Here is an 8674-nt window from a genome sequence, read left to right on the forward strand (position 1 = left end):
ACACATTGAAGCAAAAACCGGTCTCAATTACTTTTTTAGATTGTTCCACATCCCCTTCAGGCCCAATCTCTCACCACACCCAACCACTGCTGGTGGCCTGTGGAGAGGGTCACATCGAATACCTTACGTTTGATGTCATCTCCTCTCCCATGTTATCCAAACACTGCACTCATGCAGATCGCTCCCACGGGGCTACCTCCCCATCTTGTTGAATTCGAAGACGTTCATGTCGACAGCATGTCGGTGGAAGCTCTGGGTACATTCGGTGGAGAAGCTGCGGGGTTCTGTACCAGAAGGTGAGCGGCTTGAAATTAGTTTCCTGCATTCTGCTGTTTATTGTGCATCTGTGTGCCGCTGTGCAAATTTGGTTCCATGATTCGTCGGTCAGTGTGATGTCAAGCGCGTGTTCCCATTTGGTGCGTAGTTTGAGTGAGTGGGGAGCGGTACCAACCCGAAGCTGGCTATACAGCCAGGAGATCAGGTGTCTTGTTGGGCCGTTTCCCGAGCAGGTCCTCTCGAATGGGGTTAAGGCCTTAGAGTGGGAATGACGGGTCTCCGTGGATGTCAGAAAGTGCCGTATTTGAAAGTATACCCACCAGGGGAGCGAGCCGCGTCTCGTGAGGTCTGATATCTCACTTTTGGAGAAAGTGTGGGATTTAAAAAAGTGGTGCGCTCTGATAGGAGGGTCTTGGGCACAGTAGGACGTAAAGTCCCTGGTGACACCCGGAGGAAAGTCCCTGTTGTGAAGGAGTGCTGTCTTACATTGGTGGCCGTTGGAAGGAGTGCCGTCTTACATTGGTGGCCGGTGGAAGGAGTGCCGTCTTACATTGCCGTCTTACATTGGTGGCCGTTGGAAGGAGTGTCGTCTTACATTGGTAAGACGACAATGGCACACCATTTGGTCTGGTCCAGAAAATGGTGTGAACCTACCCTAAAGGTTATAGTATATTTTCATTACAAATTCCCATTTTTAGGAAAAGTGACAGCCTATAGCATATAGTCCTTAAAACCATTGGTATATTGGTGCACACATGCTATCTTTATGGTATGGATTTAAGGCATATTTGTTATATAGTAACCCTGATGAAGGGTGGCTTCTAAAGCGCCCCCCTTAATAAAGTGGATTTCCCAAATGCTCTGACTGTTAATTGTACAATGTTTTTGCTCAATCTCAGGACTACCGCAATATTGTAGTGCTCCTCTGTCTACTTATTCTTAACATGTGCTCCAAGGCCCTAACTATGTCCCTTGTACTTGAGAGAACTGCCTACCAGAAACATCTCACACCCAATTAAGAGGTCCATTCTGAACCAGCGATCAAGCACTCCATTACTTTACCTATTAAACACCTTGTTAATCTTTGTCAGAGCTGGCACAGAGTTAATAACCTACACCCCTCCCTGGTAGGAAGAGGGGAGGTCACATGCTGGGAATTCTCAGTGTTCCCACTGAGGAAATGAGCAGCAGTGGGGCAAGGCAAAGTATCAATAGGTGGGAGCTGTCTAAACAAGAGAACATTTTTCTTTATTTGGAATGTGAAAGTGACAGATTCTCCCTGAGCAAAGTAAGGATGAGTGTTAGGTATTGGTACATTAGCTGGAATGGCTGAGGACACCTCAAACAGGAAAGGAATCTGTGAACAGCAATGTGCAGGCTCTATAGGTACCAGGAACCCCTAATGGTGGAATAGTATTTTTGTGCTGTGCGGTTCAACCGATCGGGGCTTGGGGCAACCAACCTCTAGACTGGCTGGAGTAGAGAAACATTAAAGTTCGTGATTTGGATCAGGCTAAGGAGGGCAATAGAGAAGTACAGGTGGGAAGAGCAACCAGAAGTCATGACCAGTGATAGCCATGACTGAGCTTCATACCGAGAAGCTAACACATGATCAGTAGATATCAGGGATCAGGGCACACTGGACACAAAAGGTCAGGAAAAGCAAAGTGAGCACCTAAATCATAGCAAACTGTATGATGGGAAACTTAAGCGTGGAGCAAGTTGCCCTAACTACAAAGTGAGCTTGACCAATTAGGGTATGTGCCAACTCACTCTGATTAGTGGACATACTTGGCCACACAAAGTGAATACTGTTGCTGGCATGCAGCTACAGAAGAAACATTTTCGTTGCAAGAGGGCCCACCAGGAGTGGCTGAAGTGGAGGGAAACGGAGCAAGTATGTTCCTGAAAACCAGGTGAGATACTCGCTAAGGGTTAATTACTTATAAAGGGACACAACTTTCCTCCACCAGGTGATTATAATGAACCCAGAACCTCCCATTTTAGGAATCAGTTTGCAAGGGACTTGGTGAAACAAGCAGCTATTTCTTCAGAACAGAACTAGGTAGCGATCTGGTACAACGTTTGGTAAAACCCTTGCAATGTACATTGATCACCCAGAGGGGATTTTTTTTTAAAATTTAACAGTGCCACTATATTTATCCAGTTTTTCTAGGCCTTCTGAGCACCCTGGTGTTCTCTTTCTCAAACTGCCTATACAAATACTGACTTTCTGAAAGTCAGAGCCTAGATGGGGCTCCTCCCTTTCCCTGTGTCTCATATGGTAATGACAAGGTGCCTTAGAAGGTCACTGGGGCTCCAGCATTGCATTGAGAAAAGCAAAAGGAGAGGATGAGTCTTCAAAAAAGCCAGCATATGTAAAGCCAGTTTGGGGGCCTCCTAGGCAACGTGAAAAATGGGATGCGTATTGACCCAACTCACCATAAATTTGCTTCTTATTTTGCATCACAAGGCTTACCTTGCAGATGGCGGGATTTCCATATCCTGCACTAGTGAGACTTAACAAACTCAAAGCATCAGAATGAAAGAAACAGCTATGCACTAAAAAAAAAAAATGGAAGCTCTCAGCTTGTTGGTCCCCAAATGATCAAACACACTGTTCATTCTATTCATTCCGTTCTTCTTATCAAATCTTTTTAGAATCCTAGACAATGGCATGCTGGGGCCCATTTTTAAAACAGTGTTGTACTGATATTTAGCAAATAATGAGAAGAAAAGTGGGGGTTTGGAAGCACCAGAATGACAACTCCGGACAAAAATAGTATATAAAAAATATATTTTTAATAATGAAATAAAAAAAAGAGGCTCATAGCCTATTCATAAAAGTAACCAGCTGAGTAGATAAATCCCTCTATGCTCATTCCCTACACAAAAAACCTTCCATTCACAGTATAGATGTTTATAGAGAAGACATGATTCAAATTTTGATTAGAAATTAATAAATAAACATTTTTAAAATATCATTATTAAAAATATATTTTTTATATACTATTTTTGTCCGGAGTGGTCATTCTGGTGCTTCCAAAACCCCACTTTTCTTCTCATTTTTTGGTAACTATTACCAGGGGTGTGGCACCTATTATTCAGATCCAGGTCAAAACCTCTTTTACAATTGTACTGACATTTGTACATAGAGTCCTATTGGGCTTCTTTTGGGAGCCGTACACCTTCTTACTAGTGTACTGGGGAAATGGTGAACTGGTGTTTGAAAATTTGGACTGAAAGTGTCATAAGGGGAAAATGCAGTATTTATTTTTACAAACAAAAAAGTTAGAACGATGGGACTTTTTAAAAAAAAGAGCTCCAGGAAAAATGATTATTAACCCTTGCAGTGGGGATACTCCTGCACTACAAGGATAAAGGATAACTATCGGGTTAAGGCTTTTCCCCATAGTTCTCAGGGTAATGGGAGGACACAAACTAGCGTCCTCCCGTCACCCTAGGCTCAGTATACTGAGGCACCGCAGCTGAAGCTGATCCCGACAATTGTGCCGGGATCCACCCAGCTGCGTGACTGACAGCTGGCTCTGCCTATCTAAAGGCCAGCTGTACCCGCCCCCTCCCCCGTCCGTACCGCCAGTCAGCGCTGGCGGATCGGAGCGGGGGGAATCCAGCCCCTCCCCTGTCACGGCAGAGAGCCGTGACAGGATCGAGAGGTGAGCAAATGCCGGTATGTGTACACTCACCTCCCGATCTACTGAGCCGACCTGTGACAGTCTCATTGAAGGGAAGGGTTTGGGCACAGCTGGCTCTGGCTCTAAAGAGGCAGAGCCAGCTGTCAATCAGGGAGCGGGGTTGACCCCCGGCAATATTGTTGGGATTTTTCCCGGCTGCAGCACAGTTCACACCTCAGTGTCATGTCCTTTGGACTCCTGCCACTGGGGAGCTTAGAGATTTTGTACCCCGAGTCCACTGTGACGGACTCCTACTCATGGGCAATCAAGAGATCCCAGTATTTTAAGATAATTACAAGGATACCCATTAAATCAGCAAAATCTGGATGCACAGTTGTCAAAAGGAGCATAACAAAAATGTGAAGGTCTTTACTCACTAGCCTACAATAAGTCCAGTTTCGCTATTTTTTTGCCATTCATGAGATAGTGATAAATTAATCTTGCTATCTTCTTCTTCCCGTAGAGTGGGGTAAGGGGTCAGTGGAGGAAGCAGCACTGTTTTTCATTGTTAGTCTCCAGAGGGAGTTTCATCATCAGCAGTGATTCAGCAGTTTAATGGCTTTAACTAGAGCTACATACTGAGACCATGTATTACATATGCAGAAAGATCTGTGTCCTGGATTCAAGTCCTCTCAAACCTTGCTGTACGGAAATCCTCAGCAGCTCCCCAGCACCTGACAGCAGAGCATGATGGGTATTATTATCCTATATTTATCCTTTATTTATAAAGCTCCAGCATATTATGCAGTGTGTATTTTTATTCAGCTCCATTGCAGAATTACAGATTACTCTCATACAAGATGCTGCTCCCTCGTATTTAGCTGGAGTCTTCAGTTTATCTTTTAATAATTGTATATGTTTTAAAAGAAGGAACCATTTTTTGCTAGGTTATATATTAGATGCACTTGCACACTAACTGCATTTGTTACAATTGTCTATGAGTTTTGTAAGCAATATTGCATCTGAGGGTTATTATTAGCTGAAGCAAGAAAGCACACAGGTTCGGCTGCCGTAAGGTCCCATGCTTGCTGGGGACCTCAGGGGAACCTGCTGGGCACCTTGCAGCGCCTGCCTGTTTACAACGCAAGTCCGGTACCTCCTCCTCCTTCCTGCCCCGCTCCCACCCGAACATCAATGAGGAAACCCGACACAGCAATGGTCAGACCGCACCAGTCCATAAAGCCCTGCCGCGACATGCACGCAGTCTGGGTGGCACTGCACCCGCCTGCATAGCCCTGGTGAGACCAGCACACAGCCCTGGTGAGAGCGCACAGTCATGGTGAAACCGCACAGCCCTGGTGAGATCATGCATGCAACCCTGTTGACACCGCACAGCCCTGGTAACACTGCACTGCCATGGTGAGACCCGCGCAGCCATGGTGAGACCCGCACAGCCATGTTGACACCGCACAGCCATAGTGACACTGCAGAGTCTGAGTGAGACCCTGCATGCAGCCCTGTTGACACCGCACTGCCATGGTGACACCACTCAGCCATGTTGAGACCCAGCCCTGGTGACACTGCGCAAAAATGGTGAGACCCTGCAGGCAGCCCTGGTGATACCATCCAGCCTTGGTGAACCCCGCACGCAGCCCTGGCGAGCCCTACCCGCACGCAGCCCTGGCGGTACACACCCGCACGCAGCCCTGGCGGTACACAACCGCACGCAGCCCTGGTGGGACCCGCACGCAACCCTAGCGGGACCCACCCGCACGCTGCCCTGGTGAGATCTACCCGCACGCTGCCCTGGCAGGACCCACCAGCAAGCAGCCTTGGTGAGACCCCGCACATCCTCCTGAGAGTTTGCACAACCCTGGTAAGACCCCACGCAATCTACTGAGACCCCGCACAGCCTCCTAAGACGCCACTCAGCCCTGGTGAGCATACAGAGTATGTAGCTTTATATTATTCTGCATTGCTTTATAATGGATTGCTGGGATTCGTAGTCCTCTATTCCTGGTGGTATTCTGCATTTCTATGTAATGTATTGCTGGGATCTGTAGTCCTCTATCGATGGTGGTATTCTGCATTGCTGTATAATTGCTGTATAACATATGCCTGGGATTTGTAGTCCCTCTACAGCTTGAAGTCAGTGGCAGGACTACCAGGGTTGCAGCTGCAACTGGGCCCTAGCACTCCACCACTGTCCTAAAATCATTAGTCTGCATTGTTTTTATAAAAATTGTCACATGACACTAAAAAAAGGCATTGGTAATTGGTATCGGCCAGTAGTTAAGAAAAAGTATCGGTATTTGTACTCAATCTTGAAAAAATGATATCAGTGCATCCCTAAAGTATACCTATTGTGGAGGTTAGACTCTAGACCAGAGGTGCCCATTTGGTAGATCGCGGTAGAAGAGGCTGCAGTGATCAGTCTAGCACCAGGGAAACCAGACTACCAGAATCCAGTAAGGCAGTCCTTTTGACACCCTCAGTTCTAATAGTACATTTTTGCTTCTCACTCTATTTATTCTGGGGTGCCATGCGGATTAGTGACTATAGACCTTCGCCTAGCAAGGGTTCCTTCCATGAGTACCTGGTTTAAAAGGCGACTGGCAGCCTATGTCCGGGTTTGTGGCAGTTCGAGCACACTATGGGTCTGCACTTCCCATAAGTGCTTTTTCACCCAGTTTACAGTAAGAGTGAACGTGTTGCAGCTAGCAGTCTTCTGACTCCTGGAGGGGGAGTGTTTGGGAACTGCACCCTGTAGAAAGACCTCAATGGATAAATAATGCTCCGCCAGGGCCACCAGCTGGTCTACATCTTTGGGTCATCTCTGCCCACAAACCGTTGTATGGGAGCTAGTAGGGTTGTCACAAAGTGGTCAAGAATGACACTTTCCAGGATCTGGGCTGGTGTGGTCATACATCTGTGATCTTACGTGTTTGTCCACATTAAAGTACAACTGCAGCCAAAACATTTTTTTTTTTAGTTTTGGATAGAGTGGAGAGGTATTAGAACCTCTATCAGGTTTTTATTGCTGTCTGTGGCTCCGTTAGGGAGATTTCTTCAGGGCCTACACCAGGGCCAAACATTCTTTTTCAATAGCCGCATACCCAACCTCCCGAGGTAGCAGCTTGCGGCTGATATTGGCCATCGGGTATTCGTCGTCATCACTGCCCACTTGACTAAACTGCTCCCAACACATAAGTAGAGGCATCTGTGTGGACACAAAATAATTGATTTGGGTCAGGAGCAGCTAGTACAGGTGTGGTGACTAAAGCATTCTTAAGGCGGTTGAAGGCAGCCTCGAACTCTGGGGACCACAGGACCTACCTAGGTAAGTTCTTCTTTGTCAGGTCTGTCAATGGTTTGGCTATCGAGCTGTAGTTGCGGATACATTTCCTGTAGTACCCGGCTGTCCCTAGGAATGCCATGATCCGAGTCTTCAGTTGCAGCTGCAACTGGGCCCTAGCACTCCACCACTGTCCTAAAATCATTAGTCTGCATTGTTTTTATAAAAATTGTCACATGACACTAAAAAAAGGCATTGGTAATTGGTATCGGCCAGTAGTTAAGAAAAAGTATCGGTATTTGTACTCAATCTTGAAAAAATGATATCAGTGCATCCCTAAAGTATACCTATTGTGGAGGTTAGACTCTAGACCAGAGGTGCCCATTTGGTAGATCGCGGTAGAAGAGGCTGCAGTGATCAGTCTAGCACCAGGGAAACCAGACTACCAGAATCCAGTAAGGCAGTCCTTTTGACACCCTCAGTTCTAATAGTACATTTTTGCTTCTCACTCTATTTATTCTGGGGTGCCATGCGGATTAGTGACTATAGACCTTCGCCTAGCAAGGGTTCCTTCCATGAGTACCTGGTTTAAAAGGCGACTGGCAGCCTATGTCCGGGTTTGTGGCAGTTCGAGCACACTATGGGTCTGCACTTCCCATAAGTGCTTTTTCACCCAGTTTACAGTAAGAGTGAACGTGTTGCAGCTAGCAGTCTTCTGACTCCTGGAGGGGGAGTGTTTGGGAACTGCACCCTGTAGAAAGACCTCAATGGATAAATAATGCTCCGCCAGGGCCACCAGCTGGTCTACATCTTTGGGTCATCTCTGCCCACAAACCGTTGTATGGGAGCTAGTAGGGTTGTCACAAAGTGGTCAAGAATGACACTTTCCAGGATCTGGGCTGGTGTGGTCATACATCTGTGATCTTACGTGTTTGTCCACATTAAAGTACAACTGCAGCCAAAACATTTTTTTTTTTAGTTTTGGATAGAGTGGAGAGGTATTAGAACCTCTATCAGGTTTTTATTGCTGTCTGTGGCTCCGTTAGGGAGATTTCTTCAGGGCCTACACCAGGGCCAAACATTCTTTTTCAATAGCCGCATACCCAACCTCCCGAGGTAGCAGCTTGCGGCTGATATTGGCCATCGGGTATTCGTCGTCATCACTGCCCACTTGACTAAACTGCTCCCAACACATAAGTAGAGGCATCTGTGTGGACACAAAATAATTGATTTGGGTCAGGAGCAGCTAGTACAGGTGTGGTGACTAAAGCATTCTTAAGGCGGTTGAAGGCAGCCTCGAACTCTGGGGACCACAGGACCTACCTAGGTAAGTTCTTCTTTGTCAGGTCTGTCAATGGTTTGGCTATCGAGCTGTAGTTGCGGATACATTTCCTGTAGTACCCGGCTGTCCCTAGGAATGCCATGATCCGAGTCTTCATCCGCGGGGGGGGGGGGGAAACCGTTTTTC

At 46.7% G+C, this 8674-nt stretch overlaps 1 long non-coding RNA gene across 1 annotated transcript in view; it reads right to left on the minus strand.

Annotated features, from left to right (window-relative positions):
• Positions 1 to 1314: 1314 nt before the first annotated feature.
• Positions 1315 to 8674, minus strand: part of LOC108793729 — a 7693-nt gene continuing 333 nt past the window's right edge. The window contains exons 2-3 of the long non-coding RNA XR_001941663.1: positions 1389 to 1396; positions 1315 to 1324 (exon numbers count right to left, since the gene is read on the minus strand). This is a non-coding gene — a long non-coding RNA (uncharacterized LOC108793729). The remainder of the gene's footprint in view (positions 1325 to 1388; positions 1397 to 8674) is intronic.

The sequence above is a fragment of the Nanorana parkeri genome, unplaced genomic scaffold (genome assembly GCF_000935625.1).
Source record: "Nanorana parkeri isolate BGI_ZX_2015 unplaced genomic scaffold, ASM93562v1 scaffold778, whole genome shotgun sequence".
Taxonomy (NCBI): Eukaryota; Metazoa; Chordata; class Amphibia; order Anura; family Dicroglossidae; genus Nanorana; species Nanorana parkeri.